Genomic DNA, 21,395 nt, shown 5'->3' on the forward strand with positions numbered 1-21,395 from the left:
GGAAGACCGATTAGAGCCCAGACGTGGTGTCAGAGAAAGGCCTGGATGTTAGATCTGTCATGGCCGCTTACTAGCTGTGAGAGGATGGAGAAGTTTCCTCACCCCTTTATGTTTCTGTCTTCTTCGAGAAACGGGGATGCTAACCAAACCTACTGCATTCGGCTATTGTGAGGAATTAGTTAGTACTTGTAAGATACTCAGGTTAGAACCCAAGGCTTTTAAAACCCCATCTCTTAGTCTGGTCATCCCAGCAGGGCATCGAGGCTGGCTGATAGGTGAATTTACTTGTGTTTATGAAGGCCTAGTGAGCACACACTGCAGGATAGGAAATAGAGCCTGGCCGAGCTGATGGAACAGTATGCGTCAGAGGAAGCCTGCATAGGCTAAGACCGTCATGCTTTGGTGCAGTTCAGAAATCCTCTATCTCCAGTAGTTCACCCCGCTCATGACAGGGCAACCTCAGTAACTGCAAGAACCAGAGCACCTGCGTTCAATCCCAGTCCAAGATGGACCAGCTGTGCAGCCTTGGGCAGGTGACTTCACCTCTGTGGGGATTGGTTTCCTCATCCGCAAAATGGGTATAATATAACCTCCTATCTTGACACCTCATAAAGATCAAGAGGTAATGTGTGTGATGGTGCTAAGCCAGCAATGTGGCATTCAGCAGCATGGCACTGATGACCCAGATGATGAACACTTGGGTTGTGATACTAAGGCCCGAAGAGTTTAGAGTAGAAAACTTAGGAGAATTTGGGCCTTTTGGAGAGGTTTTTCCAACTGCTTGTCAACATACTTATGTCGGCAGCAAACTCGGGGCCAGGTTGTTGCACTTAGGGTTCTTCGATATTTGTAAGCATGATCGCTGACCGGAAGAGTCTCTTTCAAGAGGCGTCCTCAGACATTGCCAGCATGGAATCCTGCAGACAGTTTGAGGAGAAACTAAGTTCTGGTTTTGAAGTAAACTTAACATACTTTTTAAGGAAATGCAGAACCTGTTATGAATAAGGCTTCTATGAACATTCATCTACAACTTTGCACAACTTCACTTCTCAGGTGAATACCTAAGGGTATAAAACTTTGAGGCCTTGTGGAATTTCTCACTGAAAATTGTAAGCTAGTTGAATCTTTGCTTCCCTTGTGAGGGAGGTCTCAGATGTGACAGTAGGGAGAATCACTAGGATTCAGTGGGTTTTTGTGAACAATAGCTTATCTGTGTGTTGGCTGTTGGGAGATAGGACACTACAGCTGTGGGACAGCTGTCTTTAGGACAGCTACATCTGTGGAGAGGCAAGGCCTCGGCATGACCTCTCAGCAGTCCCTGATTATGTATCACTGAAATCTGCTTCATCTAGAGATTAAGGGCCTTTGGGAACTTCCTTATTGTTCCCAGAGGTTGAAAGTAAGTTACTAGGAATTTAAAAGCCTTCTACTACAGATTGCCCTTGGGTCATAGACACGTGGCATTCAGGCAGTGCCCATGTTTCTGCTTCTTGACTAGTTCTCCTGACCAGTCACTATGTAGAACATAAACATTCTCACTGAGTTCATTTTCCAGCCTGTCACAACAGGAGACTTCTGTAAGCAGTCAACCAGGGCTAACGCTTTATTTCCACAAACAATGCCAAAACGGCTTTACACACTAACAAACTTACCAAACAAACTGTACTGCTTAATCGAATTTTCATGTGGTCAACATAAACTCCTTACCAGAGGGGAAAAGAGCATGTTCACAGTCAGCCCCAATGTCACTAATAACATTATTTTTAAAAATCTTGCCATAAACATTTTTGAGTACTAGGTTTTGTTTTGTTTTGTTTTTAAGCCTTTTCTGTATGGGCTACAGCTGCCCCTCTCTAGTCTCATGGACTCTAGGATTCCCATTAGCTTGCAGAATTCTGTTTCAAAACCTCCCTCGCTGCTGGGGACCTCCTCACAACCAGATGTGAATAGGTTTTTGCCTTCCACCAGCCCTGCTACATCACGGTTCTTAACTGTCTCTGTCTTTTGTGAGAGAAATGAGTCCTTAGATTCAAAGGGAACTCTTATTCTTAGGTCGTTCTTCCAACATAATTATAAGCTCTGTGTTCAATTGTGTGACTGTGCACCCACCTACATGCCTTCCTTCCTTCCTTCCTTCCTCTCTTTTTTTTTTTTTTTTTAAAGATTTTATTTATCAGAGAGAGAGCGAGGGAGCGTGAGCGAGCACAGGCAGACAGAGTGGCAGGCAGAGGCAGAGGGAGAAGCAGGCTCTTTGCTCGGCAGGGCTCGATCCCAAGACACTGGGATCATGACCTGAGCCAAAAGCAGCTGCTTAACCAACTAAGCCACCCAGGCGTCCCCCTTCCTCTCTTTTTAAAGGTTTGTTTTAGAGAGGGAGCTTGAGTGAGTTGGGGAAGGAACAGAGGGTGAAAATTTCCCTGCTGAGCGGGGGGCCCAATCTCACCACCCATAAGATCATGACCTGAACTGAAACCAAGAGTCGGATGCTTAACCAAATGAGCCATCCAGGAATTCCAATTCTATTTTCAATTTGCTAAACACATGCTAAGGCTCTCTAGGGGGAGGGGTGGGGGGGATGGGACAGTCCCTACTTCCAGCTGGTGTTGGAGATGGGCACTAGAATGATAGCCAACTTATAGAAGAGGAAGCAGGTAATTATGGCTGGGACAGTTTATAGAGGAAGAAAACCTTGAAAGATGGAGCTTTGAGGACAGACAGATTCAGAGCTATCAGTTGGTGAGTATGTTATTTCCCACAAAGGAACTGGGTCCTGGGGTCTCTGGCTAGCTCCTTAGACACCTGTAGACCTATAGGTCTCCTCAACTTGTTGATCTCCTGAGTCTGGGGAAAACCTTCAGGTGTCAGGTCCTGAACTCTGCTCTCTGGTAAACAAATATGTTCAAATGAGCTTTGGTATGGCTGGGATTTAATGTCACCAGGGATGGGGGGAGATGGAGGTAAGCATGATGTCTGACACCTGAAGAGAGCAGCAGTTTGTGCCCTCATCCTCAAGTTCTGGTTCCCTGGAGGCAGGTGTTCTTCTTGGCCACCCCTGCCTGGTCAGTGGGAGAAAACAGCCCCTTCTGCTGGTCTATCCCACACTAACAGGGAGCCTCTGGAAAATGTGGCCTCCTCTCTACTTGACCTAAGGCACCTGGCTTGCCCAGGAAAATGCTTCCAGGGAACCCAGAGGTGACCAAGCACACTGTTAGTTGAAGTGGAGCCCAGGCTTGAGAATGACCCAGAGTTCCTTGGTGGTATTTGTTACAAGGCATGTCCCTGAGACTACTTCCTGGGTATCCCATCTCTGGTATGGGCCTGGGATCTACTTTCATAATCCATCTGGTGATTCAGATGGAAAACCTCTGAGCCTGCCCTCCTTCAGCATCTAGTGAGTGGACTGGAGTCTGACAAGTGAATGGATTGGAACAGATGCTCTGGCTGAGCTAAGAAGAGACTCCCAAGACCACTCCTAGTCCAGGACTTGTCACCACACTCAACACTGTTGGTTTTCACCTACCCTGTCCTCTCACTGTGAAAACCTGGGATCCAGGTCCTGGGCATTTGGCCTGGGTAGCCAGATCAGTGGGCTGACAGTTGCTGTAAGAGCAGAGAACACAGGAGTTGGAAACTGAAGCCTGAAACTGGCTCCTGAAGGCTATTTCTCACGGTTTGCAGCCTGTAGTTTCCTTATGAGCAATCCCCTCTGCCATTCAGCCCCAGTCCTCCCACATGTCCAGCTTCCTTCCCTCTGCCCTGGCCCCAGCCCTACGTGCATGCCCATCCTCATAAACACCTGCACTGTGAGGCCGCGGTCCTCCTCCTGCTACCTTCTGCCCCCTGCGTCAAAAAGTCAATGAAGATCGGGGTGCCTGGGTGGCTTAGTTGGTTAAGCATCGATTCTTGATTTCGGCTCAGGTCATGATCTCAGGATGGTGAGATCAAGCCCCGCATCAGCCTCTGTTTGTCCTCTCCCTCCCGCATTGCCCCCACCACCTCAAATAAATAAATAACAAAATCTTTTAAAAAGGGAAGAAAGATGAATGAAGAACATGTTGGCACAGGGAAACCCCTGAAATTGGCATTGTAAGACCTGAGTTGCAGCTCCATGTGAACTTAAGTCCCTGACCTTCTCTCCAGCCTGTACAAGACCTCGTTTAGTATGTTTGTTGCTCTGGCTGCTGCTTCTGGCTTAGTTACTCCACCCACAGCCCAGAAAAGACCAGACAAACCAAGCCCTCCCCACTGCGCCAAGGGGACCCTGGTTTTGCTCACAACGTAGCTTGCACTGTGGTGCCGCATGGAAGGTGATCAGTAAATATTTGTTGTATTATGGACAAATGAGAACTTAGAGGCACAGAGATGCTAGTAATTAGGGGAAGCCCTTGAGCTTCCAGGCTGCACTTCCTACCAGTGAGTTCGGTAAATTCTCCTGAATAACTTTGCTCTTGATGGTCTGATAAGAACAAATAAAACCCTAGAGCATGGAGTTAGTTGTTTCATCTGTAAAATGATGAACCTGGTACTATAAGCCCTTCTTTCTCTGCCTTTTTCTCTCAAACTTTCTCCCACCCCTGTCCCACCAGTGAGCCTCAGGCTTATGCCCTCTGCCTCTCAGGGAGATCCTGCCCACCCTTGTTCATAGGTCCAGGTGTGTGTGCGGCCATAATACCTTTCAGGCTGGGAAAAAGGAAAGAAGCCAGACATTTTTTGGTTCTAGCTCCTTCTGTTGATACACATGAGCTCTTCAATCTTCCAGGACCATGGGGTTAGCAAGTACTTGCTGAATACCACTCCTCAAAGAGGAGAAGAAAGAGCTTAGTGTCAGAAGCAGGGCTTTGGTGCCTGAGTTCTGACCCTGTGCTAAGGAGCATTAGGACCTTGATCAAGTTCCTATATAGATCTGAGCCACCGTGTTGTCCTCTATCAAGGGGGTAAAACAGGGACCCTCATGAAATACAAAATCCCCTTTAGACCCACATCACAGTAGCAGCTGCTGCCAGCAAGATCCATGGGTGGGTATGAACTCTATGGTCAGGAATCAGAGGAGAAAAAGGATATTTGCATAGTCTTGAAGTATCTCCCCCAAGGTACTTATGAATTGTTAAGAGAGAAAGAGGAACTTCACCATGGAGGAACCTGGCAGACACCACCTTCATTAAGGGCTCAAGGTTTACTGGAAGCTGACCAATCAGCATCATGAAGCCCCTGGTATGGTGCTCTGAGGACACAGCATCGCTTCTGGGGCATTCTTACCATAAGCACAGATCCTCAACCATGCATGAGAAAAACCTCAGACCAACCGAGATTAAGAGACTTTCTACAAAATAACTAATCAGCACCCATCAAGTAAGGCAAGGTCAACAAAGACAACAAAGGAACGGTTTACAGATTGAAGAACAAGAAGACACAACAACCAAATTTGGGATCCTTGACAAGAAAGAGGGCATTAGGGAGGAAAAAGTATAATTGTACTATGATTGTATAAGATGTTATGGTTGAATAAGATGATTGTCCATCATCCCCCTTTAAAAATTAGGGGAAGGTAGGTAAGTACAGAGTTCTCTGTACTATTTTTTGCAACTTTTCTGTAAGTCTAAAGTTTATTTGCTTGGTTTTTTTTTTTTTTTTTAAGTAACTGAGGAGTAAGTAAAATGATGCATAGATGGTGCTTAGCACTGTTGGCACAGGCTCAAAAAGTTTTAACCTCTATTATTGTTGCCTGGTTTGACAAGTACTAAGGATGGCAGGTAGAGAAAAGGGCAATCCATTTTTCAAAGCAGGAGGATTAGCCTCAGCAGAGACTTAAAAGTACAAGGAACATTTGGGCGACATAAGCAGACCAGACAGACCAAAGCAGAAAGCTTAAAAAAAATTTTTTTTTTCTTTTCCAATAGCGAAGTAGTGGGAAATGAGATAGGAAAGGACTTAAATGCCAAAACTGGAGAACCAGCTTCAGCAACAGAAAAGGCAGGAAGAGGCACGTGTGTAACAAAGTAGTAATATAACCTAAGAAGTCCTTGTATTGTAGAAAGGTCCAGGCTCTCCCCTGCAGAGTGATGAGTCATTAACAAAGGACAAAGGGTCCAAAAGAGAAGGAGAGCCTTCTGAGGAGTTTGCTAAGTCTGGAATGTAAAGGTCTGTACCAATGGGGAGAGTGAAGGGAAATCTAGCCTGTAGGATCGGGTGGCTCAGGGTGAGGGGTCCAGGGGTCTCCAGTTGGTGTTCTGGAATGATGGGGTGGTGAAAGCAGGTGGAACCTCTCAGGGGCCCCGGGAAGCTGCACATCCTGAGGGAAAATCTAAACTGAGCATGTTTGCTGCTGCTTGGTCCCAGACGCTGAAATGCACCAGGGAAAGAAAGGATGCTGGGAAGCCATCCAGGAACATTCAGTGTCTGCTGGGAAGTCAAACCAAATGCAATAGGAATGTGACTTGCTCGGCCACACGAGGAGACTGGAAATGAGGCTCCAGTTCAAGCTCATTATAACAGGTGAGGGGGATCAGTCCTGTCCAGAACTTCCCGATGCACCTGGAGGGGCACTCCCCCATCCTCCCTGAGCTGACACAGGTGACCCTGGAGGCCTTAGGAAGCAGCCAGTTTGAGGGTTCAGCATTTGGGGCAGAGAGAGCTAACTGTAACCTGGGGTTATAGCCTAACCGGGGCTCCCTATTCTAAGTACAACTGAGGGCCTTTGTTCAAGCCCTCCTCCTATCTTGTCCCCTCTGAGAGGAGGGGCTCCAGCAGTGGGCAGTTAAAGCAAATGAGATCTGAATGTGACTTGCTATGTCTGATTGAAGGTGTGGGTGGCTCGAGCTCAGTGGCATGTGGGAACCATGGAGAGCATCTAGCTAGTACTCTCGATCCTGGATGCACACAAGAATCACCTGGGGATTCCTTTTGAAAACCCCAAGCCAGGGCCTCAGCCCCTAGACATTCCAATTTAATAGATTCCAGGTGAGAATCAGGAATAGGTAATCTTAGGACACTAGTAGTTTCATTTTTTTAACTTCTTATTCAGAAACAGTCCACTAAACAGAATGGTCTTCTCCCTCCATTTGCCCATCATGTACAAGTCTTAGCCAGTTTTGGGACAGTGCTCCCTCCACTGACCCCACCCCCCCCAACACCCGTCTTCCCGGATTACTTGGAAGCAATTGCAGAAATCACAGGCTCATGGTCATGGCATCCCTAGGTCGTTCCCATGTGCAGACAGAGTTGAGACCCAGGGACCTAGTCCAAGGCCATCATTGTATAGCTAGATATGCAGACTGAACTGTGACCCACAGAGGAGGAAAGACTTAGAAAAGTTCCACAGAAGGTCCCTTCCCACTTTAGCATTCTATGGACACGTGAACTTGGACCTATCGTAGGGACTTCTGGAGTCCTGGTGCCAAGCCAAGGACTCCTAAAGGCAGAATGGGCCTCTGTCCCAGGTGCCAACTGAAGGTTTATGTTCTGGTTCCTGGCAGAGTTCTCTCTCACTTTGCTCTGCTTAGTCTCATTGGGAGACTGCTCCTTAATGGCCCTGCTCGGGGCCTCTCAAGCTCTCAACCCTGTGGCTAAAATTTAGTGGTTCTCTTTTCTGCCTACAGGGTCAGGTAAGACTGTGATGACTCAGGACTGGGAGAGTGGGGGGGTTTCTGGCCCACTGGGCTCCCCCCACCCCAACTCCATAGGCTCCCACTCCCCCAAGGGCCAGGTGGCAGGGCCTCAGGCAGTGTTCGAGTTTCTCCTGGGCCTGCTGGCAGTGACAGGCGTGTCTGCCTGCTGCTCGGCTTTCCACATGCCCTGTCTGCTATCTTTTCTAATCAGAGAGCAGGTGCTCATTGTGAAAACAGGTGTTTGTGACTTGGGACCTCTTTGAGAGGAACCGAGTTCTCAGCACCATGGTGGTCACCTGGGTCTGGCTCTGAAGCCTCTGCGTCCCTGGTGTTTAACGGCAGCCTCAGAGTTGGGCAGACTTGGGCTTGAAGTCTGGTCAGTGTGTAAAGGCTACAGTTATTTTCTTTCCTGCCTTTATGACTGTTCTTTTCCACTTCATCCGTGGCTGGGCTGGGGCCCAGTTCTGGTGCTCTTCCATGTGATTCTGTGAAGACAGCCGGCCCCACCGCCTCCCTGCTCTTAAAGAAGCTGCTGCGGGGGCTGAGGCTGCATGGGGTAGAGGTGAGGGGTATGTGAGCACATTCACACTGGCTCTTGTGCTGCCAGGGTTTCCAGGGGGGATGAAAGAACCCCTCAAATGAAAGAATCATGTGACATTTAATCGAAAGTCCAAAGGACAGTCATTTGTCACCTTAAAAAACCAGGGGCTTCCAGTAGAACTACAATTGGGGCCCTGACTTAGGCTATTCCTGGGCTTGTCACCACCATGTTTAATCTTTAGTTTGCTGGGTAGAAACTAAACTTTAGTTTGCTGGTGTGTACGTGCATGTGGGTATTGGGGGTAGATGGTTGTCAGAGTGGAGACTGTCCATCCCAGACCCACCTGTGAACATGGGAGAACTAGAGAGTAAAATCTTCTAGTCCAGTTGATGAGGCAGGACAAGCAAGAGATCCAAAGATGCTCCTATTCATGGGTGTCAGCAAATCTGACCTCCGGGACAGAGCTCCCTGAATATGGTGCTAACGAGCTGAGCAGAAGGGCCATCAGAGGCGGAAGGCGACTAGCTGGGGTTGGGGGGGAAGGCAGGGGAGTCTGATGGAGCGATGTGTTATCCTTGGCATAGGAGAGGAGGCAACCTGGGACCCCCACACCCTCGCCTGGATGTGGGCCATGGGGTCAGCCAGAGGAGACCACTAACTCTTTTACCTTTGTCAAGATAGCACAGGAGGGCCATGTCAAAGAACACCTTTATTGTTCCAAAAATGTTCAAATGAACTTTGTTATGTCAGACACACTTAATTTTTAATTTGCATATGCTGTAAGGCAACTTTTATTTTTCTTAAAGATTTTATTAGAGAGCATGGGGAGGGAGGGGCAGAGAGAGAAGCAGGCTCCCTGCTGAGCAGGGACCCTGATAAGGGTCTCAACCCAGGACCCTGAGATCATGACCGGAGCCAAAGGCAGCTGTTTAACCAAATGAGCCACCCAGGCGCCCGCAGGCAGCTTTTAATATACAAGAGTGAACTTGTCTAAATTGGCTAGTGGCATATTCCAGCCTCAGGCCAGGCCCAGCGTGGTTGGGCTTGTAGAGACTGCTAAGCTCTTCTTCCCTCAAAATGGGCCCAGAGTTGGGCGATGTGGTGAGCAAGGCTGGGCGGTCACTGGCCCTGGCCCACCCGTGATCTGGGGAAGTGAGAACTCTGCTAGGGCTTTTATCTTCATTATCAAACCACAGGGGCCTAATTTAGCTTCTTGCTTCAGTCCTTTTCAGTGCGTTCGTTCCTTCCTTCCCTCTCTCCCTCCTTCCTACCTACTTTCCTCCCTCCCTTCCTTCTTTCCTTTCCCCTTTCTTTCTCTCCATCTTTCTTTCTCTAAAAATCCAGAGATTGAATTGCTCTGAAATATGGAAACATTCAATGGCATTGCCAAATTAGGATTTCTTCTCATTTTAAGAGCTCTTTCTAAGGAATTTTATTTCAAGAAAACAAAAATTAAAGGTGATGGTTATTCAGTCTGCCTGTTGCCTGTTGCCAGATGATGGGAGGCAAATAGCTTTTGGAGAATCTCCAGCTGTTCTGCTGAGTGTAGTTGAGGTCAGAGAGACAGAAGGAAGTGGCACATTCCTGGCTCCTGAGAACAAGAAAATGCACAAGGAGGCCCAGGTGGATTTTCTGTTGGCTGAGACTTCATGGTCTCTGGGAAGAGGCGGTGTCTGGTGCCCTAGAAGCAGGCTGTCTCCTGGCTGTCAGCCACCCAGGCAGCCTGGGTCCTGCTGACGGGCTGCAAGTCTGTCTCAAGGTGTCCTTTCTCTTTCCCATCCCCTGCCCTTGGGAAAGCCCATCCCTAGCCCAGCCCTAGGACCTCCACCTTTGTATCCTGATGTTCTCAGTGCCTTGAAGAGATTTTTCCAGAATGTGTCCCCTCCTTTCCCTGGTCCCTAAAACAAGGTCATCTGTGGGTGGCTCATTCTCCCTGGTCTCTGAGCTCTAGGAAGATGCCTCTAGAGTGGGTTCTTTTTCCCTTCGGCACAAGTAAGCTTTATTAGTCAGATTCTCCCACCACACTGAACACCTCTGGGTGGGGGAACACCTTGTCTCTCTACTCTGAGCACTTCCCTCCCTGCTTCTCTACCCCCAGGATTTCATTCTGAGGTGCTGAGACCTCTCTCCCAGCTCCCCAGATTCTAGAGGCAGCTCTGGTGAGGTGGACATTTAAATTGCTGCAGAGACATCAACCAAATCTTCAACGAGGTTCTGACCTGAATCCCGAAATCCAAGAGTTCCATGCAGAGTCCTCATTTCCTGGTTCCTAAATTCCCCCACCTGTTCTGGCTGCCCTTAGAGGGACAAACTCCTGTGGACAGTCTTTGGCCCATAGCCTGTGGATCTCAAGTGAGGCTGTGTCTATGGAGGAACATTTCCTGGGCACAGTAGCCTTTGGCTGGTGATAACCAGGCCGACCTTTCTTGGTCAGAGGCCCAGCCCACAGGGTCCTCAGTGACTTCACTGTGGCTAGCCGGCCATCAGGGGGGTGGGTCCACTGGGGTTTCCTGCACAGTTCCACTAATCCCTCCTGCACATTGTGCTCTTCTGGCAAGACTACACACAGCCCCTCCTAAGGAGCTGTCCCAGAAGTTTCCTCGGGAGGAAAATTCAGTTTTCTTCATTACCTCCCATTCCTCACAAATGGCTCATGGGAAAAAAGAGACCAGGGTAATGTGATTTTACTCTAAGGAAGAAGACTGCAACCAAGACCCATAATCAAGTAAACCTCTCCCATCTTAAGAACAGCATCTTTGGAGCAAGCAAAAGCTGTTTGTAAACAGTGAGAGGCAGGTCCACTTCTGGAAGCTGAAGGCTGCTGCTTCTCACAAGGAGGCTGCACCACGGGAATGTGAGCGTGAGGCCAGAACAATGGAGAATAAACATAGCCTCTCAGGATGCAGAGTCTGGGCTGCGGGGTCCCATGCAGAGCAGCCCTGTGACCTTGGTCTGGCCCAAGGGCTATTACCAAGTTATCAGCCTTTATTGGACTCTCAGTGTGTGCAATGGAGTTGGCTGAAGGGTAGAGAAGCTAAGGTGTCTAGTCCACCTCCTTGGAAGTTTGGAGGCCAGTTGGGGGAAATAAGACCAACATAGAGATAGGTGGAGTCCTTAAGAACTACCAACTGACTCTGTGACTTTGGACAATGCTCTGAACCTCCTAGGGACTCATTTAAATCCATCTCTAAGTTGGCGATGATATTAGTGAAAGCCAAGGCTGGACCAACCAGATGATGTTCACAGGAGTACAAAAAAGGGCATGTGCTTGGGGCTGGTGTCATTAGAGAAGGCTTCCTAGGTTGAGCTCCTTGCAGGAAGGTCCTGTGTGTTTCGTCTTCATATCCCCATCCCTAGCCTACTTCCTAGAATTCAAGTGGTGTTCAATAGAAACAATGGGTAGTAGAGAGGGAGGAGCTAGGGCCAACTGTTGAAAGATCCTAGGATTGTGATGTGTCTAGGAGAAGGGAGGGCCTTTCAGGCAAGGGATAGGCTGAGCCTGGATGCCCAGGCAGGAATATTATGTGCGTGGTGGGCCAGGGCTGGTCTGTTTCACTGTTGGTTGACCGTTTCTGCACAGCAAAGCATTTAAGGTCTGGCTTCTCCTCCAAGGGTTGCTGACTATAGTTAGTCTATGGTGTTTCATCCCATCTGCCAGAAGGACTCCTGGCCCCATCAACATGACTGTATCTATATCAGAGCAGACCAAGGACTCAGACACAGAAAGGAGGACCCTGGCTAGCGTGTGGGACCAGCCCACAGTCCCAGGAGCAGTAGTGCTAAAGCAAAATTTGGTGGGGTTTTAGCCTTCACAGCAGGTAGTTCCGAGTGTGGGTGAGAATACAGATATTTTGTTCGGACAAATGGGGGGAATTTAGAGTTCCTTATGAAAAATAGGTTAGCTCACTTATTACTCAGACAGTGTTTTCAAGGATAACACAGACTTAATGTTAATAGAAAAACATTTTCCAACAAAGGCTCTAAAAATGCCAGAGGGACCTGAGAGATGTCACAAACAGCTCCTTTTCCAGTAAAAGAAGGGTGGCTATGGAGGATGAGCCTTGGGGCTTTTCCTGCAGCCTAGAATTATAGCCTTTTCATGGCTCATGTCTGTTTTATTACCGCAGACTCTAGGCTCAGCTTTATTACAGTGCACTGCTGAGGAAATAAAACTGAGGGAGAGAGGATGTCTACTTACTGACTTTGGCTGGTAGCTTCCCGTCTGCCTCCCAATATAGCTATCTGGGCTTATTCTAAATCTCAGGGAGTAGACAGAGGCTAGGGCTGGAAGTTCTCCTAATTGTCCCTCCACAATGCCAACTGACCAAAATCCAAGGCAGGTATTAACTCGCCTGTTCCAGATGAAGATGTGTAAGATTAACAAGGCAGAGTAGGGGGTAGGGGGCTCCCTTTAGGGTTGTTTTTGGTCTTACGGACATCAGGCAATATGGGTAGAAAATTGCTTTTGGGTTCTCCCAGATTCTAATGTGTCACTCAACCAGTGCTTAGAACTATGTTAGGCTTAGTTGGGTGATAAAGAAAGTGCATGACACAGAACTGCTTGCTTCAACAAGCCCACAGAGGTTTGAGAGATCAAAACTAGCACATACAAAGAAATTAGAATAGACTATATCCGTGGCAATTAAAGGAAACTTTTTTAGAACTTGGCCCTGGCTAGCCTCTTTGGGAGGCATAGGACAGCACAAAAGAAACCCAGGAGTGGCTGGGGTTAGAGTCCTTAGACTGGAACTGCCTCTAACAATAAGAACTAACCCAAAGATGGAAGAACTTTGGGAGATAGGATTCACCTTATTCGGGGGCCTCTCTTCCCTCCATTAAAACAATATTAAATAATAGCATTTTATATGTCTCAGGGATGGTTCTAATTGTTTGAACAAAAGTGGGTCACTCTATTTTTATCTCCATTTTATGGATGAGAAAACTAAGATCCTGGGAGGATCTAACCATACAGACAGAACTCATGGTAACTGACTCCAGAGTGAGGCCGCTGATGCTGTGCTCAGCTACTCTCTGTGGGGCTAAGCTGAGGATCTGGCCAGGATTTAGGATCCCAAGACACAGTGGAAGCTGCAGCTGAGATGGTAGACAACCTATAGTCCTGTAGGTTCCAGAGGGAAGCCTACAACACAGAAGCAGGGAAGGCGACCATGTAGGGGCACCTGGGTGGCTCAGTGGGTTGGGCCGCTGCCTTTGGCTCGGGTCATGATCTCAGGGTCCTGGGATCGAGCCCCGCATCGGGCTCCCTGCTCCGCAGGAAGCCTGCTTCCCTCTCTCTCTCTCTCTCTGCCTGCCTCTCTGCCTGCTTGTGATCTCTGTCTGTCAAATAAATAAATAAAATCTTTAAAAAAAAAAGAAAGAAAAAAAAAAAAGAAATCTCACACCCAAGGCCTCATGGTAGCAGAGCCAACACTATGCTTCCCCCCATCACCCCAACTATTTTCCTATTGCTTAGACACCACGGTGAGCAGGTGGGCAGACCACAGCCACCCAGGTTTCCACATAGTCCCAGGAGTACAAGACTGAAGTATGGGGGCAGAGCATATATATCAGCAAGGGAGATGTTGGCAGAAAAAATTACCTGGTTACTCCCAGAAGGGAACACAGAGGGATGCCAGGCATTGTGATATGGACTGTCTGCATTAGAAATGTGCAGAAGATAGAGGAGGAGATAGGACTTCCCAGAGTTGCATAGGCATGAGCCAACCATTGCAGGAGTAGAAGTAAGAGGGGCTGGGTAGGAGCCTCCTAAACAGGTGATGAGCAGGATCCTGGCAGGTCTCCAGGGCTGTGCAGGAAGCCAAAGTGGCTGTACCAAGGCTTGGAGGGGGTGGTGTGGTGGGATGGGGAGGCCCTCACTATTAGTTTCTGGAAGGTCTGCCTGTCAGGCTTTGACAGTCCTCAGAATGCCTGAGAAGAAAGCTACAGTGTTCTCCACAAAGGTACCAATCCTTATTTTACCCTCTTCATGTAATACTGGAGGAGAGAGAGAGGGGGAGACTACATCTTGGGTTTCCTTCTATAAGAGACAAAAAGCTCCAAAATAGTTAATTTTTGTAATCTGGTCCCTTTGATGGGAATTGTGTGCATAGGGATATTTAAATGAGTTCTATATCGATGCTGAGAATAGCTCCATTTCTCTGCAGTGTTTGCAGCCACAGCATTCTGTGTCCACAGGCTTGCAAATACTCTCCCAAAGCCAGCCTACAACCTGCTCTCCCACCCACTCGGAAGCTGCTTCTCTCTGGAGAACAAATAATACCATGTCTTTCTCCTGGCCAGGGAAGCACGGTAACATTCCCACATAAACTCTCAGAAGCCAAGGACCTTTGTTGTATTAAATAGGAGGCAGCAAACTTGAGAACTAGATAATGAGCACCTACTAAATGGCAGGTCCTAATGAATGAAAACAGGAATAATACTCCATGCCCGCCTTCAAGAGGCTCAGGGACCCCATAATCAAAGGAAGTCCAGGATCCCCTGGGGTCTAGTAGGGTCACTGACTTTGGGGGTTTTAGCTCCCAAAGATCCACATCCAAGGAACACCTCCCTAAACCTGTGCCCCCAGTCCCCATCAAATGAGGATGGTGGTCACTCTAGCAGAGGGTTGTGCCTATTGGAATATTGGAAGTTTGCTCCTCATTTCACTCCTTGCCTCCAGCCCTACCCCGATAAACAGCTTTCTGAAATGAGATAGTATTTAATTTATAATAATGGAACAACACAATAATAATCTATCCTTTATGGTAGATTAGGAGTTAGGATATGCCACCCCAAAATAGGCCATTTTGGAATAAGGATTATTTTGAGCTAAAAGCAACTGAGAAGCAATAGCTGCAGGAAGAATTCTTGGCCCTCACTTTATCCACCTAAAAGCAGGGCATAAATTTCTTTTTGTGAAGGTGGCATAGATTTCCCTTTTGAAGATGTACTCCTCTCCCATACCAGGAAAGAAAAACAACTCATCCCTGGAATCAGCACTAAGATGAGTCTGCATGAACAAGCCTTACTAAAACTACTCGTCTTACATTCATTTCCCCCCTGTCTTTCCTAGTCACTTCCCCATAACTGATTGTCCCTTAAAGCCCAAACCCTCTTTTCTTAAGAAGGGCATATAAGCTCTGAGTCTAACTGCTTCTTTGAGTTTAGCTTCTTTTATGTGAGTTGCCATGCATGTAAAATATGAATAAATTTGTATTGCCTTTCTCCTGTTAATCTTTTGACAGTTAAATTTGCAGTCCCTCAGTTACTGAACCTAAGAGAGTAGAGGAAAAATTTTTCCTTCCCAACATTTTCAACACAGGCTGGCTCATTAGAATCACTAGAGTAGCTTTTATAACAGATTAAGGCCCAGCTCCCTCCCCAGGACAATTGAATCATACTGTCCCCCAAGTGCTTTCAATGTACAAGCAAGGCAGAGAAATAGTCCAGGGTTTAAGATGCCAGGGTTTAAGGGAGAGGCAGCAGGAAGAGGGCCATGAATCCTGGTGTATTTCTGGGAGTGGTTTCTACTTCAGGGCCAGATCAGAGTCACTCGTGGATGATGCATGAGACCCTACAGGTCCTATTCCAGGTGCTTACTGTGCAGGGATGCTTTTGTGGAAAGCAGAATAGCAGGTGAGGCAGGCCTGTACAGTGAGTCTCAGTGCATCTTTCTGGAGGGATGTCTTCTTTTTGGGACTGGATCCCAAGATGCCCCTCCCCCACCTCACAAATGCACACACTTGCAGCCCCTGCCTTGCTTCAAGAAGTCTCTCTGAGGCAGCTTTCCAAGCTGCTACTCCTTGGCGTTTCTGGTTTTCCTATTTGTCACCTCTGTGAGAGAAATTAACAGTTTTGCCAGACCCCATATAAACAGGAAGGCAAGCTGTTAACAAGAGCCTCCTGCCCCGCTGCCAAGCCCAGAGCTCATGGTTTCCTTCCTCAGAGCCTGTCAGTTGTGAGGAGGGGAGAGGAGAAGAATGAGCTCTCTTTGGGCACTGTGTGGGCTCTCTTGCGGCCACTTGAATGCCAGTGTCGGTGCTTGCAGAAAGCTGGGTCTGCAGCTGGCTAGTTTGGTCTGTTTTTTGAGGGATGGCCAGGGACAGCCACTGATTAAACTGGGAACAAAGCAAGCCTACAGTCATGGCTGTGCACACCAATGCTGTGAACAGCAGAGAACAATTAATTGCCCTGTTGTGGAATGTGTGGATGGGGGGGCAGGGAGGCTGTTGGAAAATGTAAGAACGTACAGGAAAATGTTAAGCAAGTGCTTGTGTTCGATCGAAGCTGAGAGAGAGAGCCAGCCAGCTCTGCATGTGCTCTCAGGACCTACCACAGTGTAGAGGGCCCTGGTTACTGCCTGCACACCCCACAGCTTTCCCCAACTAAGGGGTCTGACATACTGCAAATGGGGGACACTGTGCCAAGCAAGATAGGGAGCCTGTTGTCCTTTGGGATGGCAGTCTTATCCATTTAGCTGAGTATATGTTATAAGAATGCACAGTTCCGTGTGTGTCATGACAGGAGAAAGGTTGTCTCCCTGCAGGTTTGCTGTGGGCTTCTATCCAGGCACAAAGTAGACCAGTGTTTATACCTTTGTTTATGCCCTGGAAGCCTGCAGTCTAACTTTTATCCCAGAAGTAAAGGGGGAGAGGACTGGGAGGCGAGTAGGAGTCTCTCATTTCTCCACCACCAGCAGCAAAGAAGATTGCTGCTTGCTTTTCTGGGGAGCTGAATTGGAATAGCTTCTGTAGAGCGATGGAAAGGGGGTGTGTGTGTATGACTGATTTAAGCCAGGGAAGCTAAAAACATTCATACCATAAAAGAGATGGAAAAGAATGAGGGCAATAATGGCAAGCAAAGGGGTCTGGAGAAGGTGTGAGATGGTTTGGGGCCCAGACAAGGGGAATGTAGAAAATGTTAGATCCTCTTTGATGCATCTTTATACATGCTAAAGATTGAAATTCCTTTTCGTGATGCCACTATTGCCTGCTGGACTGTGCGTTGGACATCCTGCCAAGGCTGGGCCTCATGGGGACCTGGGATTTATTGGGATTCCACAGAGAAGTTATTTTTGCTATCCTGGGCACCCCCTCTAGAAAGCTGAGCCTGAGATCAGAGATTGTGTGCAGGTAGTTTATTTGGGAGGCGATCCTAGGGAGTAGAATTGAGGGACTGAGAAAAAGGAAGGAAGAAAAGCCTGTATGGGTGTGTTATCAAGGTCATCACTCTGCAGGTGGAGCTTAATCCCACCCAGGACATTTGAGGAGGGTGTAAACCTAATCTCTCAAGATTGTCCACCTGAAGATCAGCCAGAAGAGGCATTCATCCATCAGCTCCCTTCACCCACTGTTTGAAGATTCAGTGCGGGGCATTCACTCCCCTAATGTCAGGGCTGTGCACATGGGAGACATAAATGGGCTCCCACTAGTGTCTACAGCATCCTAGAAATCCCCACATAGAGGAAGAAAAGGACATGGGCAGCTCTGGAGACAAGCGGCTATGAAGGTGAGCCTGGCAGAACTGTGGTGAGAATCAGATGAAGTCAAGTGTGTGGGGGGTGGGAAGCCAGAGGCATCTGACCTATCACAGAGAACATAGGCCAAGCCCCTGATATGACCCTTGAAACCATGGAGATATAGGAAGACAGGAAGGGTATGTGGAGGAAAGATATGTAGGCCTAGTTGTAGCTGTGGCAGAGGGGAGCTCAGGGCCTTTCTCCATTCCTTTATGTGCCCTCTCCTACCTTGAGGGGCCCCCGACCTCTAGTCATGCACACCACTGAGCAATCCTCGGCACTCATGCCGTGGTGGCTCATGGAGCTACCATTCATTGTCCCCTCTCTTCAGAGTCCCCCTGCCCTACTGCCTGGCTCCTATTCTCTACCACCCTCCCCCCAAACCTCACACTAATCCTCCCGCTCTTTGCTGGAAGCATCTCTACTTAATTTTATGAGGCAAAAAAGATGATCAAGTTATCTTACATGCTTGTGCCTCAAGTCCACAATATAAATTAGTCTAGTGGTAAATTTTAGGTAGGGATAGCCAAGGAGGAGAGATTTGTGGACAGAGTTGGGAGGGCGGGGGTGGGGAGTCAAGAAGCCACTGAGCTTCCTTAACCTGAAGGGTGCCTTGATGTAGTCCTAAAGTGAACTCACATTTTCCTAAACTCACCTCCGTTCATGTGACGGGATGGGAATACTTCCTTTCTTAGCCAGCATTGTCTGTTATGAGTTCCCTCCAGAGCAGAGAAGGGAGCGGAATGTACTGCTTTGTTGTTTCCTGTAGAAAGGGAGGGAGTGAGGAAGTCCAGAGAACCCCTGTCCTGGGCAGCTGCCCCTGGGAACCCAGCCAAGTCTTTAAGCGCAGAAAGGTACATGGTGAGAAATTCTCATGGTGCATATACATGGTTGTGATGGACACCCTCACTCACTGGCCTTAAGCTTATATGTAAGTAGACAGAAAAGGATTACTGCTTGATTTAAGTAACTGAACTCCTCTTCTTGGCCCAAACATCTCATTGCCTCTTGCATGGGTTTTGTGCTTCATCCTGTGCAAGTATGAGCTAATAACCAATATCAATAATAAAGGCTGCTCATCCTATTTATTTCATCTACTGTGCCTCAGGGGTGGAAGTTAGAATGTGGTTGGTGCTATGGTGTTGTCCCCCCCACCCCAACTTTCTTTTTTTTTTTTTCTTTAATTATTATTTTGAAGTTTATCTTAATCGTCAGCTCCAGTTTTAGCCTAATTTGTGTTTCTCATGAAGCCATTTCCAAAGCCTTATTTCCTTTAAGCCCAAAAGGGAGGCTGGGAAAGTTCAGAAGAAACGAAGTTCTGGTTTCATCAGTCAGGGTCCAAGGAAAAAGGCAGAACCCTTTAGAGGGAGGGGAGTGTATGTGATAGGGACGTGGCCTTATGCAATTATGGGAGCTGGTTAAGGAAACTCTGTAAAATTGTTGTCTTTGTGTCTAATGCTCAAGTTTTAAGTCCCCAGGAAAAATAGTTGGGAAGGGCAGGTGGATATAAAGTAGAGGAGAACAAACAAGCTGGAACCCACAAGCAAGAGGTAGGACTCAAGAAGGGCTGAATCCCAAGCTAGTTCACACTGCCTCTGACTGGTGGTGTGAGCATGCTCTAGGAGAAGATGGCGCCCTCCACAGCAGAACTAAACACACCTGGCCCAGGAGAGGAGGAAGGTTCCAGGGGAAAGTGGAACTATTATGAGCTAGACTACTGTCTCACACTGACAAGGTGAGCTAGCAGATAAGTGACATGTGTGAACTACAAAATGGCTGTTGCTTCACTTTCACCCTCCACATCTCACAGAAGAATCTCTCTTGCAGCTCAGTCTAAGCAGAAACATATAGGAAAGGGAATTCTGGGAAATGTAGTTCAGCCCAGCCAGGTTGACAGACTATAAAGCCACCCAGTGTCCTAAACAAAGTAATAGTAAATTATTGTTTGGCAAAAATATAAGCTACTATCTTTTGAGCAATGTCCCAGATGCTTTACAGGAATTACTGCATTTAATCTTTTAATAGTCCTATGAGAAAAGCACTTATTCCCATTTTGCAGATGGAGAAACCAAGACTGAGAGTGAGCATATTCTTATGGAACATAAGAGAGTACTCAAGATGCCTCTTTCCTATGAGGAACTCTTTCCTTACAGTTGGGTACTGATTATTCAGTCTATTTTTAGGCCATGGAAGGCTATGTGACCTGACCTGCCCAATCAGAGCACTCTATCCTCTTGGTCACAGTGTCCATAAATGGGCATTGACCCAGGCTGGGCTAATCATAAATTTTCTTGGGACTTGTCAACCAGGAAAGGTATGCTCTTTGTCCCTAAGGGGCTGTTTAAGTTAAATATAGGTCTTAGCTTCTAGTATTCATCTTTTCATATAGAACATACTTATCTGAGGATGGAAAGATATCATTTGGACCTCTAGGTTCCACTGTGTCCGAAGTTGGCTATACTCTTGAACCACCCAGGTTACATGAGCCTCTAAGTTCCCTATTTTTTTTTTCAAAGATTTTTATTTATTTATTTGACAGAGAGAAATCACAAGTACACTGAGAGGCAGGCAGAGAGAGAGAGAAGGAAGCAGGCTCCCCGCTGAGCAGAGAGCCCAACGTGGGACTCGATCCCAGGACCCTGAGATCATGACCTGAGCCGAAGGCAGCGGCCCAACCCACTGAGCCACCCAGGCGCCCCTCTAAGTTCCCTATTTATGTTACCTAGTTTGGGTTGGAGTTTTGCCAGTTGCCACCAAAAGAGACTAATAAACAAGACTGGTAATAGGAGTATTTTAAGTGAGAGATCCTAAAATTTAGGCTCCTTTTTATTTTATTTTTTTAAAGATTTTATTTATTTATTTGAGAGAGAGAAAGCATGAGAGAGGGGAAGGTCAGAGGGAGAAGCAGACTTCCTACTGAGCAAGGAGCCTGATGTGGGACTCAATCCTGGGACTCTGGGATTGTGACCTGAGCTGAAGGCCAATGCCCAATAGACTGAGCTACCCAGGTGCCCAAAATGTAGGTTCCTTATATGGGGGGAGCAGAGCCTTGGATTTCTCAGGTACATAAACCAATACATTTTCAATCTTTTAAATGAAAATGTTACCTGCAACCAAGAGAGAATGTCTAAAAAAAGGTTAAATGACTGGCCTAAGATTGCCCAGCCAGTAAGAGGAAGTGTTGGAACTCAAATCTGGGGCTGCTGGATTCCAAAGCCTGGGCTCTTACCCACTGGGTCATACCATAGCCGTGCCAATTTAGTCAGTGCATCTGAGGTCACCACAGGCTCTGCCTCTGTAGCTTCTCAAAGAAGATGGAGGGGCTGCTCAAAGGAAAGGCCGGGGTGAGCTTTTCTAATTCCCTTTGGAAACAAAGGAGACTGTAGGGGGAAGAAAAAGTGGCCAGACTTTGAGGTCAAGATTGAAGGCTGTGATTCGGGATTAGAGCCCCCAAAGGTATGAGAGACCCAAACAAAATCTTCTGAGGATTCATGCAGCAACTCTTATCCGTGGTGGTTATTCGATTACTCTATGTGCTGGACTGGAACTGATCAAAGCAAACTGAAGACGAAGACAAAGTTCCCTCTAGTCAATCCCCTAATACAAAATCGGGGATGCCAGGTTACTACTCTATTTTTATATCTTTCCCGGGATACAAATTTGAGTGTTCCTTCCTATTCTCTTCCATTGTCCAGTCACCTCACAATTAGAGGTTTGTGATTAATCCAAAAGC

At 47.4% G+C, this 21,395-nt stretch overlaps 1 long non-coding RNA gene across 2 annotated transcripts in view; it reads left to right on the forward strand.

Moving 5' to 3' along the window:
• Positions 1–21,395, forward strand: part of LOC123391375 — a 38,320-nt gene that overhangs the window by 1,662 nt on the left and 15,263 nt on the right. The window contains exon 3 of one of the 2 annotated variants that reach the window (XR_006606049.1): positions 6,337–8,957. The exons of the other annotated variant lie outside the window; for it this stretch is intronic. This is a non-coding gene — a long non-coding RNA (uncharacterized LOC123391375). Of the gene's footprint in view, positions 1–6,336; positions 8,958–21,395 lie in introns of those variants that run through there. 2 annotated transcript variants of the gene reach the window in all.

The sequence above is a fragment of the Mustela putorius genome, unplaced genomic scaffold (genome assembly GCF_011764305.1).
Source record: "Mustela putorius furo isolate JIRA1106 unplaced genomic scaffold, ASM1176430v1.1 tig00000224_pilon_pilon_pilon, whole genome shotgun sequence".
Lineage (NCBI taxonomy): Eukaryota > Metazoa > Chordata > Mammalia > Carnivora > Mustelidae > Mustela > Mustela putorius.